Source organism: Panulirus ornatus, chromosome 2 (assembly GCF_036320965.1).
Source record: "Panulirus ornatus isolate Po-2019 chromosome 2, ASM3632096v1, whole genome shotgun sequence".
NCBI lineage: Eukaryota > Metazoa > Arthropoda > Malacostraca > Decapoda > Palinuridae > Panulirus > Panulirus ornatus.
In genome coordinates this window covers 91862087-91879987 of record NC_092225.1, presented here as the reverse complement: position 1 = coordinate 91879987, position 17901 = coordinate 91862087, and the positions used below count along the sequence as shown (strand labels likewise).

The following is a 17901-nucleotide window of genomic DNA, read 5'->3' as shown; positions in this document are numbered from 1 at the left end:
TCACAACGTCCAATGCAGAAAAAAAAATTTTGAATGCCTGATGGGCACCAGACGAAACTGATTTATGTAGTAGTAGTAAGGAAACGAGGAGAGAACGTAAGGACTATCGCAGATGCTGATTGGATGTACGTGTGGTCTTAATGCCAAGTTGAGGGTAGACTTACGGAAAGATCTATTACAGGAGAGAGAGAGAGAGAGAGAGAGAGAGAGAGAGAGAGAGAGAGAGAGAGAGAGAGAGAGAGAGAGAGTCGTCCCTGAGTATGAATGCCTGACCCAACTTTCCCATCGTATATCTACCACAATATCAGATCATGGCAGCAGATAACTTCGTCCTGCAGATGACTGTAAAATCATTCAATGAAGGACCAATACCGAGGGAGTTCGAAAGAATAAACAATGTGATTATATTCTATGAGGGACAACCAGGTAATTACCCTCAACTAGCGGTCATCACTTTACAAGCGTAGCCATTCAGTTGTTAACAAATGTAGCGAGGAGACAGAATTATAAATGCCTGATAAGCAAAATAATTCTGAACGCGAGGCAACACGGGTTTAGGGTAATGAGATCGTGTACATATAGCCAGCGTACTGGACTTCTGTGAAAGACTATTACTTTCAAAAGGGAAAGGGTTATAAACTATTACATAGCATTTAACCCTAAACCTTATCGGTAAATGAAGTATGGTTCTGTGTTGGAGTAAAGAGTTGAGTTCCTTTAGTGGATCTGAAAGTATTGAAATAAAAGGAAGCTTTAGCCATATGCCACAACTATTTTCTCTTTTTTTATCACAAGCCAGCAAAAGAAAGAAGTGGTGTTCTGCTGGGTTCTGTAACTACTCTTACTAATTTCTTAAATAAAGGATAAGTCAGAAGATCGAAAACACACCAAATGTGTTTGCGGATTTTGCCTAAGTGGATTTACCTATGTAACAATTAACATGGAGAATTATACAGGACCCAGCGCATGTTCGTTGCCTGGCTGCTGAAGTTCGCATCTAACAAATGTAAAGTCCTGGAGTTGGAGAATATGGAAACTACACCAGAGTGATGATTGCCACCTTTTACGAAGCAAACTTAAGGAAATTTACTATACATACTTGCCCTGAACCCATGCTGCCTCATATTCAAAATTCTTTTACTTGTCTTGGACTTACCATTTATTTCCTCCTTTCCTTACTCTATTTATTCTTATACCAGTCTAAAGACTAAATGAGAAATCTTTTAAGGATGACATGCCTAAATCGCTACCAGAAACTCATGTTAAAAGAGTCGCGAATAAGTCGAATCATATTGTGAGTAATGTCAAATCGTGCTTTAGATAAGTACTTGGGCAACATCGTGAAAATAATCACTACAATACACACACACACACACACACACACACACACACACACACACACACACGGTTTACACAATCTAATGTGCACGTGTCAACCCAATGACTAAGACTGTCTAAACCGATTTAAGTCATTCTAGAATCTGGGAGAGAAATATAAATATTTCACAATCAAATCTACCAACGCCTCATTTGTTGATTACTTCTCGTATAGCAAACATATTCTACCTGAACACAAGGTCGTGTGCCAATTGTCCCAATTGTGCCAATATTGAGAGAAAACAATATATGATTACATTCATCAATTTGACAATGTAAGATCAAACAGGTTCAAGGTGCGAAGCCTGAGGAATAAGATATATACGTGCATATGACATTCGTCCGAACCATTACAGTTATATCATTTGGCTTTGATGGCTAAGGAAGCGGTGTACATCTGAGGTGGTACTGTTAATAATTCCTTTTGAAGTACAAATAGTCTGATGCACATTTGAAATTTCATTCGTCTCCCATTGAAACAAACTATTTGAACAACAGCTAAAGAAAATGAAATACATATTTTAGGGTTAACTATTCATTACTAGCATCATACTTCGGGTCATCTTATATACAAATGTATGTGAATATATAAGGGAAATGAGAAAGTCCATATATATTATATCTAAAAATTGGACATCGCGCAAAAGTCTACTTTTTTTAATAGTGATATTTAAAACATATAGAGAAAAATGTCTCACTGAAAGAACAGAAATTATTTAATAGTTCCACACAAATAATCCAAAGAAGGGTAACAACTATTTTATGTACACCACGGAACATGAATTTAATATATTTGGAATGAAGTAATTCATCATATCTTGCACAACAGACATCCACCTTAGAGCCCACTACACTACACTTACACATGGGCCGACCTGTGCGCACCCCGAGCACACACACACACACACACACACACACACACACACACAACACACACACACACACACAACACATACACACACACACACACACACACACAACACACACACACAACACACACACACACACACACATAAAAAGTTGACACCATATATTTTCGTCTTAATTCACATTTCTCTTTTTTTTCAATAATTACTCACCTGCGCAGTATAGACTAACATGTAAATGTGGTCTTACAATTATCCTTAACGCCTGAAGAACGTGTTAATTTTATTTTTTATGCTAATTATTTTTTCATCTTTCTTCTTCTGGTTGTTGGTTATAATTCTATCTTGTCTGTCTTACTGAAGGTTCTTATCAAGGATGGGCGAGCGCGATAAAACATCTGAGCATCTATATCCTCCCAACTGAACTGCTTGCTAATCTCACACGATGCACGACACAAAACTTATCCATGATGGAGTTAAGAGCGCGTTCTGTTTTGGACTTGCTCAAACAATGGTCTCAGGATGCATCGTTAGACTGATGAATTCGCTAAGATCTACCTATCTATAACTCTAGGGATGAAGATGACGACAAATTGGATCTATTATTAATTCGTAGACAAAAAAAAAAAAGACGACTAATTTCCATCAAGAACTTGGGCCAGGTCTTTTGTATATATATATATATATATATATATATATATATATATATATATATATATATATATATATATATATATATACTTTATTTGATTTATCAACCAGAGTAGCTAAAAACTACATCACTAATATATTTAAGGATACGTTTGACAAATACTTCGCTTCAAGTCCACGACTGACAATGTCTGCGCTTCTGTAGCTATGTACAAAATCTACAGGTATTTCTCCCTCACTGAGTTGTTTGCTTTCCCTCTTTGACCACACTGATCTCTTTATGTGTTTAATATCTCTTTCATCACCACGAATACCCTCCGAAACACCCAAAGGTCTAATGCTCTTAGCATTCCTTTGTACTCGAACACAATCGAACACTAAACGAACCCCATCCATTATCAACGGACGCGTGAAGAACACCAATATGGATGGGTTCCGCTTACAAGACCAGTACACATCGTGATGTTGTTTAAGCCCAACTCCAGCCAGCTGGGGTCGCGGATACTCATGGAGGCTTGCTCCTCCATGAGACTAAGGAGACTACATGTAATCTATGCATACACAAATGACTCCAACAGCCTCCAAGACTACATGTATACTTGATTATTGTAAACTCAGTAATTTTAGAGATGATTCCTGACCCAATCATTACGTACGTGTAAACATTTGACACAACAATGTTTTACCCCGTTCTGGAAACTGGATAAGTACCCTGACTTTTGCTTTTCAAATTGTTCATCCTTACAGGTAATTTGATATTTAATAACTATGTTCCTTATTCCCAGTAAAATAGTTCAGTTATGAAACTTGTATAAATTAGTCATCACGTTCCATTCTGAACCTATGTCTGGACTCGGTCATCTTTAGCACCATCTCGGGAAATCTTTCTCTACTCTTTACAGTTCAAGTGTTCATCCACATCTTGACTATCATACTCACTTGTGGTCACTTTACCTGAATGAAGACACAGATAAGACTGGAGGGAGTACAGACAGAGTCGAGGTGCAAAGAAGATTCCCGGACTGAGCAGCAAATCTAACGGAGCAGATGAAATGAATCTATTTGCACTAGAAAAGAGAAGGATAAGAGGTGATCTTAAATAAAGATATTCCACATGAGCAGAAGCTTTGATAATCTTGATCTATCAAGTTACCTCACACTTGCTTCGTCTGAATTTTCACTCGCGGTAATGGATACAAACTCGTGGGCAAACGTATGACCACGAATGAGGCGAGGTATTTTTTCCTCAACAGGATTGTTAACATATGGAACGACCTATGTTGAAAACAGTACTAGTGAGAGATTCGTTTAAGAACAGACTTGATAAATACTTCAAAGTCCACGACTTACATCGTCTGGTTCTCCTCAGTCACAATCTGTATACCTTCTAACTTTGACCACGTTAATCTGCGAGTTTCTGATATCTTCCACTATCACAAACAGCCTCGAAAGGATCCAATGGTCTGTTGTTATCTGAAATCCTTTTGCATCTGCCACAGGATGAACCCAAATGCGTCACAATATATTCTCCGCTTCTGCAGCCCAAGTCGGAAAATACACCCTGACCCAGCGTCGCCCTAGACGTGAAAGAAGCAACGCACACCAGTACTCTGGTTTGTGTACAACTGAAGAGCACTGAGCAGCGTTCACGTAATTACCACGACCGCACCATCACATCTCCTGCTACATTACGTTCCTGGTGGACTGCACAGCTACAGCGTGTAATAAGACGACACTATACACACGGTAGAGTAGCAGCTTTTCAGGTACATGGGGTGAGAGAGAGAGAGAGAGAGAGAGAGAGAGAGAGAGAGAGAGAGAGAGAGAGAGAGAGAGAGAGAGAGAGAGAGAGAGAGAGAGACTTCGTTGTAGCCGCGGAGGATATCATAAAAGGTGTGTCTTGTAAGGACAAGATGGGAACGTAATCATTACACCGTCAAGAGTAACAACTACTTGTTTGGGCTTTAGACCTACGGCCTAAGAGGGTCGTCAAGGCCGTTAAGTTCATGTTATGATAACCAGTCAAAATTGGACACGTTTTTCAGGTGATCGACATTGTACTAAGACCAAACACGCTCGCACGGTTTGTATGCCTGTACAAGTGTGTTTCGTGAATGCACAATTTCTCTTGTCATCTACATGTTAACACCTAGCCTTCAGTATTCAGAAAGGGCCACTGCTCTGTTGAATCTATACATTATAAAAGAATTTCTTCTTTTTATTAAAAGCCAGTTTGACTACCAAACGTTATATCACTGTAGAGATAGAGAGATAGATAGATAGAAAAAAAAAATAGGACCTCATTTTGAACACTTTTACTCATCTTCTGCCTCATCGACTAATTTTCCTATCTGATTGTTATCATTCACCACATAATATCATCTACGCCACACACACATCCACCCAAGCGCTAGGACATTCACGGACACACATCCAAGCTGTCCTTGACCGAGCGAACCTTATCCACGCGTTATCAGCAAAACACCATTCATCATTTTACTCTCGGTTCACAATCTAAGTTTGTGAGACTAGATTGTAAGGTGTATATTGGCTCTTTGTTAAACAGGTCGAACATCTAATTGATTTCCACAATTCAAGTTGTGAAATGAATAGATCAAGGTAGCTTTAAACAAAGGTTGGATGTGTTCTATGACCAGCCTAGTATGGTCCAATGAGGCCACTTCTTATGTCCTTGAAGACGATATATACCTATGAGCGAAGAGATGAGTCGCTAACTATTCAAAATGTTCAGTTAATGTTTTAAGATATACAAAAACACACGTCATATTCACATAGAAATCAATCTAAACCATTTTATCATTGGTACGCTAACCACCAGCTAGTGATGTTAACTTGGGTTCGACTCTCGGGAGCGCAATGGGAAAATTATTTAGATTGTCGACTACAGGTTTAATGCGCCTGAAATATGCAAGGTGGAGGGCAGATCGCTGACTCCTAGCCTGCCTACAAAGTAGGTAGGTGGGCCTGGGACGACCTGTACCCTTTAAAATATTTCTACTAACATCTGTTAGCAGAGCGAAGCGTTACCAACGCTCGTTATTTTCCTTACTCATTAGTTTAAGGCACACGATTGGAGGTGGCGTTTTCTATAAGTTGAAAACTTCACAATACTTAAAACATCATTCTTAAGAAAGTTATATAAATTTAAAATATAATACTATCTTGAATCTTTAATAACTTATAGATATACTACAAATGTATTTTTCTAAATAAATGATAAATTATCTAAAAGATATATAAAACAGTATATCGATTATAGACAAATTGAAATTCTATAACTAGTCGTATTAGTAGAGACTCTTTTAATCGTTCAGACTAGGATGCTGAATGTGACTTTGTTTGGGATGAAGCAATTCATCACATTTTACACAACACACAGTTACATATCAGCCTCCCTGTGCCAGTAATGGCACCCAGAGCAAACACATCCCACCTGTGCCAGTAATGACGCACTCGAGAACGGGCTGCCATTGGCAATAGCCCGTGACAGGCTGTTTTGCCAAATTCTACACACACACACACACACACACACACACACTGTTTCCCGCGTTAGCGAGGCAGCGCAAGGAAATAGACAAAGAAAGACATCTACTAACATATATTACACATATACATACATATATATACATATTGGAAAGGATGACAATTTTGCGCGTGATCAAGCATATTCCTACGAGTCTCGTGGACTCATAGGAATATATATATATATATATATATATATATATATATATATATATATATATATATATATATATATATATATATATATATATATATTATAAATAACAAAAATCTACGATATATTTTAAAGAGTTATATCAAACAAAGCTCAATCATCGAAATTAATAGTTCCAAAGCAACATTTATTTCCAAAAGTCTTAATGATCTTACAAAAAAAATTATACTGGTTTTAAAGAAAAATCTATTTATTTCAGACAAATGGATGAATAAATGAATGAATGAATAAATAGATGAAATGGAAGAAAATGTAATGAAAGGCTTCCTTATCTTAAATCAAGATCCAAAATGCTCAATGATATTTCGTACTACAGGCTGTTAACGAATGATGGGGTATAGGAAATTTTTTATGAAACATTTCTAAAATATAATGATTTCGAAACTAATTTATGAATCTTAATGATCCCAAAACAACCTTCAAACCGCATATCTTACTGCGTACGACTGACAGCTGGAGAACGATTATAAATAGCAAATATTCATGAATATTCGCATATACATACATACACATTCGCTATTTCCCACGTTGGCGAGGTAGCGTCAAGAACAGATGACCAAGCCTGAATGGAAAAATTCATTACTTAGCCCCCTTCTTTGTTCCTTCTTTTGGAAAAGTAAAACTGGAGGGGAGGATTTCCAGCCCCACACCCCTTATAGTCGCCTTCTACAACACGTAGGGAATACGTAGGAAGTATTATTTCTCCCCTATCCCCAGGGATATAGCAAATGCTATTATTTCTAGAGCTCAAAAACTCTATTCTTAATGGTTCCAAGGCTTTTAAAAATTTAGACCCCAGAGTTTATCTCAGTATGAAAAAATATGAGCTATAACTGAGATTTTGTAGGATATCTATTTCACGAAAATAAAAAAAAATGGTCAAAAAAATTAAAACTAGTATAACAATGAGAATCTTTACCTAAAACAATTACAAAAAAAAAAGATAGCTAAAATTTTCAGTCAAAAAAAACTTTTAAAATTAGTATAACAATGAGACGCTTTACCTAAAACAACAATCGAAAATACACAAATACGGCTCCCTATAGCTGGCAGACATGGAGTAATCAAGAAAATCAACTCATCATTGCATACATGTACGAGTTTTATTGTTGTGGGTCTCGTGGTTGAAGGCCAGAGTACCAGTCCTTTTCAGATTGCCTTCCGGAGACTAGGCTATTGGTGTTGCTGCTCTTAATTCTGGATCGAATTCCCTTAACTTCTAGTGATGGTGAGGGGTTGTTCAATGGTGTGGAGGAGAGATACTTGCGTTTATCGTCCTGTATCCTTACGACTATATGCCTTATGCTCATAGGTTGGTGATATTGATGAAGTGTATATATGTATTAGTTATTCGTAATTACCCCAGGGATAGTTTCTCCTGGTGTTACCGGATCTCTTTCATATATATATATATATATATATATATATATATATATATATATATATATATATATATATATATATATATATATATATTATTTTTTATTTCTTTTTATTTTGCTTTGTCGCTGTCCTCCGCGTTTGCGAGGTAGCGCAAGGAAACAGACGAAAGAAATGGCCCAGCCCACCCCCATACACATGTATATACATAAACGTCCACACACGTAGATATACATACCTATACATCTCAGTGTACATATTTATACACACACACACACAGACATATACATATATACACATGTACATAATTCATAGTCTGCCTTTATTCCCATCGCCACCTCGCCACACATGGAATAACAACACCCTCCCCCCTCATGTGTGCGAGGTAGGGCTAGGAAAATAACAACAAAGGCCACATTCGTTCACACTGTCTCTAGCTGTCATGTAATAATGCACCGAAACCACAGCTCCCTTTCCACATCCAGGCCCCACACAACTTTCCATGGTTTACCCCAGACGCTTCACATGCCCTGGCTCAATCCATCTTGCTTCGTTTGTAAAAGTTTCGGCACCAGGGGCCAGTTTAGAGCCATTATAAAACAGACCAGAACGGTGTAATATAATCAATACTTCATAATTAATACTTAAAGTAGACGAGTAGACGAGCGGTCTTCTTACACCACCTAGCTAACACCACGAACCGCTAGGCTCTTAATGTGAAATGCGTCTGCCAAGCTGTTGTTGTATTGCATATTTTTACCAAAATATATATATGGGTAACTTCCTCATTCCTGCAAGGCGTCCCGTGCATTTCTTTTATCATATCCTTCGAAGTGATATCGTTTTCTTGTTAGATGATATTTTTCCTTATCTATCGATATCGCATCTTATCGCTGTGGATAGTTTAGGGTAGCGTTTAGTTAGGTTCGTTTCGATTATGGTTGGGATTAGATTAGGTTACGTTACGTTACGTCAGGTTAGCACAAAATGGAGAAAAAATAGAAAGTTTAAAAATCTAGGCAAAGATTTTTATATTAGGTTTGTCTGAGTTAAGGTTAGGTTAGGATAGGTTAGTTTAAATTAGATTTGGTTAGGTTAGGCAATGTTACGTTAACTTAGATTAAGTTAGGTTATCACTCAAACGCACTCCAGGAAAGTTAGTCACACAATATTACAGTCTGACTTCCTTTATACAGCGTTCACATGAATATATTTGTGTCGAGTCGTTTATTTACCATTAATATAAATCTCGCGAACAAATAGTCGAGATTAAGACGTAAAATTGTGTTAAAAAGAATTCACAGGGATGAATGACTATGATGGAAAAATTCATATCAAAAATATTCAACAAAAGCCTATCGCATGGTCAAGTGCCAATGGACTGGAAACTAGCAAATGTTACTCCTATACACACACACACACACACACACACACACTATATATATATATATATATATATATATATATATATATATATATATATATATATATATATATATATATATATATATATATATATATATAAAGGAGATAAAAAAAAAAAAAGCGTGCCTTGAACTACCGCCCAATTAGCCTTACGTTAGCGTTAGATAAAACGATGGAAAAAATAACACGAGAGATAAAACTCACGTTGCTAGATCACAAAATTATTTCGGACAACCAACACGGGTTCTGCAGTAGAAGATCCTGCCTAACGAAACTGCTGGAATTTTTTCTTTATGTTGTTTATCAGAAATGGGACGAAAAAAGTACCGTCTGATGTAGTATATTTAGATTTCCAAAAGGCTTTCTATAAAGCACCTCACAAGAGACTTTTAAAAAAACTCACAAGCACATGGAATCTGTGAAGAACTCTGTCCATGGATCAGAGACTGGCTTACCGAAACAAAGCAGCGTACGGCATTAAACGGCGGATCCTCAGATTGGCTAGAAGTAACGAGTGGGGTGCCACAGGGGCTGGTCCTAGGCCCAATTCTTTTCGTAATATAAATCAATGACTTACAACTCGGTCTCGTATCTAAGATCTCTAAATCTGCTTACGATACTAAATTAGGAGGTAGAGCTGTAAACAGGTGGGACTGCGAAATGATTCAAAGAGATCTTAACTTACTAGCAGAGTGGTCAAACAGATAGCAAATGAAGTTTAATGTAGACAAGTGTAAAGTTATGCACTCTGGAGACAAGAACATACGTTACGACAACAAACTATTGGGAAACTCTCTAACTATAGTAAATGAAGAAAGGGACCTTGGAGTTGTCATTAGCAACAATCTGAAGTACACTAAACAGAGTCAAGCAGCAAGAAAAAGAGGCAACCAAAGGTTAGAATTCGTAGCCAGGAACATAGATTACAAGACACCAAAAACCATTCTCACTACAATAATCTAGTAAGACCACGCCTTGAATATGTAGTCTTTGTGTGTGTGTGTGTGTGTTGTGTGTGTGTGTGTGTTAATATATGTAGAGCAAGTACAAAACGAGCGACAAAAAGTATCCCATCCCATAGAAATCTGCACACGAAGAGAGACTAAAACGACTGGATCTCTTCTCCCTTTAAAAAGGTAGACTTCGCGGCGACTTAATCGAAGTGTTCAAAATTCTGAACAAGTTCGGTAACGTAAATCGCGAACATCTTGTCAAAATACAAGGAAATGCGGTTACCCTCAGACAAACGGAATAATACTCAAAGCTAAAAGATGTAGTACAGACGTGTGTTGAGCACTGGAAGAAGTTACCGTCACACGTAGTGAATACTAAGACTATAAATACCTTCAAAAGGCGTTTAAACAAATGTTTCATAAATTCAGGTATACCTTAAGTAAAACGCCAGAAATACACTGTATAAAAGACAGCGCGAACGGAGACAGTAGAGGGATAATGTCCAGCAGAGGGGAGTCGGTGATAGCTTGAAAGAAAAAAAAAAAAAAATGCTGAGCGGAATTATCTTGTCAATTCTTTTCTTCTTTTTACCAGACAACTGAGTCGTGGGCCAATCAGGCCTCCTGTTCTATGTCTTTCTCAAGTAAATCTCATGTACATTAACATGTTCTGTATTCAAAAATAAACACAGCTAAGATACCAATATTACAATTTCATCTAAATCAATTTCTCCGACTTTTTCTCTCTGAAGATCGATTTTTGTCACATGAATACAAGAATAAATAATCTTACTTTTTTTTTTGGTCATGGATCAAATACAACAATGACGTCCTCTTATATGAGTGCATCTCACCCATGTCTGTTGCCGTCATTACATTTCTCAGACGCCTATCGAAGATTATACTCCCCGTGTATGACATCATACTTCTTTCAAACTCCGCGTAATTTACCAGCAGGAACAGTTTCCCGAGGAATCTCATCAGTCGCTCATGCAGATCAAGAGACCGTTAGACGTGCGATGCGCGATCGTTGCTCCACGACCGTCCGTGTAGTGTGAGGTGAGGTGAGGGAGGGAAGGAAGGAGGGAGGGTGTGTGTTGTGTTGCGGGGTCGGCCGGCGCGCGGGCTCCTCACCGGATCTCTCGTTTACTTATTTTCAGGTGTGTATCTTTTCCCCCCCCCGCGTTCTTCTATGTACGAGTAATGAGATCGTGTTTAAGGAGGTACGATTCTGAAGACGTGATTTGGACTTGAGTGCTTGTGGTTCTGCAAGATTCTTTTCTTTTTTTTTTTAAAGATTCGAGGTGTGTGGATTTGTATGATTCGCGCCTTTTGTGTTTAGAAATGACGCATGCGTTGTTGATGTGATGGTTTGAAGACGGGGGGTATGTGGTTCATTATATTACGACAAGATGCCCTGGTATACTCCTTACACCTTCAACACAAAGGATATACTCTATCCCATATACGTGCTCCTCGACACGACCTAACATAATCCTGCCCATGGTTTGTTGAATAAAGATGAACTAATATCAAACGCCAAGACTTACATTCATGTAGTCTTTAAAAGCCATGACTTACGCAGACGAAAAAAACAAAAAGGAAGTCAACTTTCAATTAATGAAAGCGAAACAAATTGAGACGACTAATCTATATGGCCTAACCACATAAGTCTTGAAATACAAAGGTAAAAACACTTTAGAATATATATATATATATATATATATATATATATATATATATATATATATATATATTTTTTTTCATACTATTCGCCATTTCCCGCGATAGCGAGGTAGCGTTAAGAACAGAGGACTGGTCCTTTGAGGGAATGTCCTCACCTGGCCCTCTTCTCTGTTCCTTCTTTTGGAAAAAAAAAAAATATAAATATATATATATATAAATATAGATATATACATATAATATATTCTTTTTCTTTCATACTATTCGCCATTTCCCGCGTTAGCAAGGTAGCGTTAAGAACAGAGGACTGGGCCTCTGAGGGAATATCCTCACCTGGCCTCGTTCTGTTCCTTCTTTTGGAAAATCAAAAAAAAAAATGAGAGGGGAGGATTTCCAGCCCCCCGCTCCCTCCCCTTTTAGTCGCCTTCTACGACACGCAGGGAATACGTGGGAAGTATTCTTTCTCCCCTATCCCCAGGGATAAATTCATACTGTCTGCCTTTATTCGATCCCATCGCCAACCCACCACACATGAAATAACAACCCCCTCCCCCCGCATGTGTGAGAGGTAGCGCTAGGAAAAGACAACAAAGGCCACATTCGTTCACACTCAGTCTCTAGCTGTCATGTATAATGCACTGAAACCACAGCTCCCTTTCCACATCCAGGCCCCACAGAACTTTCCATGATTAAGACCTCAGTTGCCCGTGCCATCTTAGCTAACAGAAAGAGAGAGAAAAACAAAAATTCAACTAATAATCATTACATTTCTATCTGTAACTCATCAGAACCAAGAAGCATGATACTGTATTTTATTACCATACATTGCTGAGCAAGTACCTGGAGTATTACAATTACAGCTGTTATGCATTAGCTACCATTAACAACTGGAAATATCACTTATGATAATACTCTAAACTATTCAATTTGACAATCTATACATAATCCAGAATTTCTATGTTGGTGAAATGCCAACAAGTTACTATGGCTTAGTGGATATCATCTTCTATCTACCTACCTATATTTCTGATGCCCATTCCCTCTGGAAACTCCCATCAAGGGGATGGCCTCAGCAAAAGAGTCTCAACTTATGCCTATCCTTACATACCTCCCTTGCATACACCATTCCATGGGTTCTTCCCCAATTTCTCTCCATGTGGTACTCTTCCATTTTATTTCCCAAAGGCACAGATGGTCTTCCTGTCACACCAACATCTTTAATCATACTGTCATACTCTCCTTGCATTTTTTTCAATTGCCCAAGCCATTCCAAAGTATTGTTTCAAGACGGTACGACCACTGGGTACGACTACAACCACGGTACGACGTTGCTACCAACAGGTACGACGGTACGACCCAGGGGTTACAACGGTACGACCCCTGGGTACGACGGTACGACCACTGACTCGTGAAGTACCAGCCAAAGATCTACCACTCCACAATTCATTCCCTCTGCATTTCCTGCCATACCAGATCTCTCATACACCCCCTCATTACTTTCATTGCTACTAATATTAATTCTTACTGCATGCTTCTTTCAAATAACCCCATAATCATGTTTCAGCTGCATAGGTTGGGATTGGGATGACTATGCTTGTCACTTAATCCTTTCTTCATTTCCATACTTACACCTCTACCCTTCCTTATTCTATTGTCTCCATTGGCTCCTCTATCTTGTACTGCTCTCTCCCTTATGTCTCATTTCATATCACTAAACTTTGCCAAGACAGCTTCCAAATGCTTTTACGGTCCTTATCAAGCGTTTCGTTAAATATTATACAGGTAGACAGTCGACTGGTTGTCTATTTCAGCGTCAGGTCTATCGACTGCCGACAACGACAATTTGTACATAAACACTACTGGAAAAACGTGTATACCTTCATCAGGTGTTCGAGATATATCTATCTTAGATCATACACGTGTGCCTCACTAACTGTATGATCTCTGGTGATGGTTGGTGTGTGTGTGTGTGTGTGTGTGTGTGTGTGTGTGTGTGTGTGTGTGTGTGTGTGTGTGTGTGTGTGAGTAAAGATTCGCAAAGACTGAGTCTGGCATGGGTTCCTGTCAATGACAGCCTGTTCACGGGTGTGACATTACTGGCACAGGTCGTGTGTGTGTGTGTGTGTGTGTGTGTGTGTGCTCAGAGGGCCATTACTAGCAAAGGTTGGATGACTGTGGTCAGGTGTGCCATTACTGGCACAGGTCGGATGTGTGTGTTGTCAAGAGTTCCAATCTGGAACAACCCGGCTTATTTGTGGCTGTGGGTGGATGGACTCTTTTAATAGTCTGAACTATATATATATATATATATATATATATATATATATATATATATATATATATATATATATATATATATATATTCATATTATATTTTATTATACTTTGTCGCTGTCTCCCGCGTTTGCGAGGTAGCGCCAGGAAACAGACGAAAGAAATGGCCCAACCCACCCCCATACACATGTATATACATACGTCCACACACGCAAATATACATACCTACACAGCTTTCCATAGCTTACCCCAGACGCTTCACATGCCTTGATTCAATCCACTGACAGCACGTCAACCCCGGTATACCACATCGCTCCAATTCACTCTATTCCTTGCCCTCCTTTCACCCTCCTGCATGTTCAGGCCCCGATCACACAAAATCTTTTTCACTCCATCTTTCCACCTCCAATTTGGTCTCCCTCTTCTTGTTCCCTCCACCTCCGACACATATATCCTCTTGGTCAATCTTTCCTCACTCATCCTCTCCATGTGCCCAAACCACTTCAAAACACCCTCTTCTGCTCTCTCAACCACGCTCTTTTTATTTCCACACATCTCTCTTACCCTTACGTTACTCACTCGATCAAACCACCTCACACCACACATTGTCCTCAAACATCTCATTTCCAGCACATCCATCCTCCTGCGCACAACTCTATCCATAGCCCACGCCTCGCAACCATACAACATTGTTGGAACCACTATTCCTTCAAACATACCCATTTTTGCTTTCCGAGATAATGTTCTCGACTTCCACACATTCTTCAAGGCCCCCAGAATTTTCGCCCCATCCCCCACCCTATGATCCACTTCCGCTTCCATGGTTCCATCCGCTGCCAGATCCACTCCCAGATATCTAAAACACTTCACTTCCTCCAGTTTTTCTCCATTCAAACTCACCTCCCAATTGACTTGACCCTCAACCCTACTGTACCTAATAACCTTGCTCTTATTCACATTTACTCTTAACTTTCTTCTTCCACACACTTTACCAAACTCAGTCACCAGCTTCTGCAGTTTCTCACATGAATCAGCCACCAGCGCTGTATCATCAGCGAACAACGACTGACTCACTTCCCAAGCTCTCTCATCCCCAACAGACTTCATACTTGCCCCTCTTTCCAAAACTCTTGCATTCACCTCCCTAACAACCCCATCCATAAACAAATTAAATATATATATAATCGCTGGGGATAGGGGAGAAAGAAAACTTCCCACGTATTCCCTGCCTCTCGTAGAAGGCGACTAAAAGGGGAGGGAGCGGTGGGGTTGGAAATCCTCTCCTCCAGTTTTTACTTTTCCAAAAGAGGGAACAGAGAAGGGGGCCAACTGAGGATTTTCTGTCTAAGGCTCAGTCCTCTGTTCTTAACGCTACCTCGCTACAGCGGGAAATAGCGAACAGTATAAAAAAAAAAATAGTATGAGTGAATGGGCCATTCTTCGTCTGTTTCCTGGCGCTGCTTCGTTGACGTGGAGAAACGGCGATCAAGTATTATGATAATGATAATAATAATAATAATAATAATGATAATAATAATAATAATAATAATGATAAATGATAATGATAATAATAATGATAATAATCATACAAACATCCTTTTTTTTAAAAGAGGCTCATGGACCTTCAAGCCTCATGAAATTACGGATTCACTTTCAAACTGCGAAGTTTCTTCGACTAAAAACACTTACTGACAGACGAGGACAAGAGCCTCACCGAAGGTGACCTTTCACTCGCAACATAACCACAAGCATTCGGAGTCCGTTGTAGCCTATATGACAAGAAATGAGACTGGTATTACACTCCTCTCCCTCATCCTGGGCAATGGGTTCTTGTTGACGAAGGAAACATGCACGGAAGACGACGTAAAAAAAGATATATCGCGGTATATACGTACGTACAGTCACTGTTCAGCAAGGACATCACTAACCAGGATTCTCATAACCTCACCATCATTATACACTCCACTTCAGGGGCCAACACTGACAGACACAAAGTCTGCTTGCTACTGGCTACAAGACTGTTGCTATGTGCACTTCTGAAATTTAGTGGTTATCAATATATGACTGGTTTCATGCCAGATAACCTAAGGCATAAATTACCTACAATTCCTAACGATTTCTAAGTTGGGTTATGCTTTCGCTATCAGTGCTCTACCCTTGTATACCCTAGCTTCCAAAAGACACCGAGAAGATTAGAGAGAAACATTAATTAACCAGTCCAACGTATGAAGCCGCTCTGCCAAACTAGCAGCAACTAGCGATGAGTGTGGCAGTGCGGTAGAATTTGCCAAACTTGTGCTGCTGCCTTGTGCACTGGTGTGCGACCAGTGGCAGGCTTAACATTACATGTCATACATATAGTAAGTCCAACAACATATATTGCAAAGTTAAGATATAATATATAACACCAGTATAACACATATTCTAATGGCATCCTACAGGGTGATGATCAATAAATTCATCAATACACTTAAACTCTTCAAAGAATCACAATATGCAGATTAGTCTTATTCTAACACCTTCGTCTGTGTATGACAGCCTTGACCTTTGACTCAAGGTTCAGGTCAAAGGTTAGGCTATCAAAGCCAAAGATCGTACCATCTTGACAGCAAGTTACGGCTCCTGACTGAATGATATCTCATACGTTCTATAACCACAAGCCAAACAATACACGCACGCGATGATTTAGTCATGACTTGGGTCCAAAATGATCACAGAGAGTTTGGTTCCTGCAAGCACTTTCGAACTCAGCCCACCTCTTGATTCACTGACTTCAGGTGACGAAGGAATGAAGGTTTTCTCTGAATACAAACTCTCAAATACATTCCAAGCGACTGTCTGTCCAATGGGGAAGGTCTATAATAGTTCAAAAGTCGAGCATCATTATCGATGATGGAGAATTGGATAGTCTGTCAACATATGATTACTAGAGAGCCAATATTCATAAGTCAACCACGTGTTTTTGAAATGAAAATACATAGATTTCTATTGCTTGCCTGGTTGTTCTAAAAAAAAAAAAAAGAGAGAGAGAGATTTGAGTTCGAAGGGCAATCACCCAGAGAGTACATAACAAATATATGTGATTTTTAATGCAAATGAAATATTACAATCTTTCCTGGGGTGTTTCGCATTTCGAAATAGATTGCTGTTTACAAACATCACGACTACTGAGATCTCATAATTGTATGTCTGGCTTTTAAATCTACTGCACTATGTATCATATGAGATATGCATAGCTCGCATCTAAAAACTATAGTTATTACTCTGCCGTAAATCGTTAAAAGAATTTAGGCTAAGAATCGTCTTGTGTGAACTGTCTACAATAGTTACTAACACCCATAGTGCCAATAAACCAATAAATCTGGTCCAACTGACATATCGTATGGCTTTAGAATGACGATCGTGGTGGTTAAACATAATCCGATGTATAACTCATATCAACAACTAATAGAACATAATAGTTTTCCTCGTGTATTTCAATCTAGACTCGCCAACAGCAGAGAAAGTATTACATTATACCTACTACGATAGAAGG

General features: G+C 38.8%; 1 protein-coding gene and 1 non-coding gene across 2 annotated transcripts in view; both read right to left on the bottom strand.

The window, feature by feature from the left end:
- LOC139758338 (uncharacterized) overlaps positions 1-17901 on the bottom strand; it is a 266694-nt gene that overhangs the window by 209652 nt on the left and 39141 nt on the right. The window lies entirely within an intron of this gene.
- LOC139759157 (U12 minor spliceosomal RNA) lies at positions 5832-5981 on the bottom strand. Its single transcript, XR_011715002.1, has one exon. It is a non-coding gene; the product is annotated as a U12 minor spliceosomal RNA (small nuclear RNA).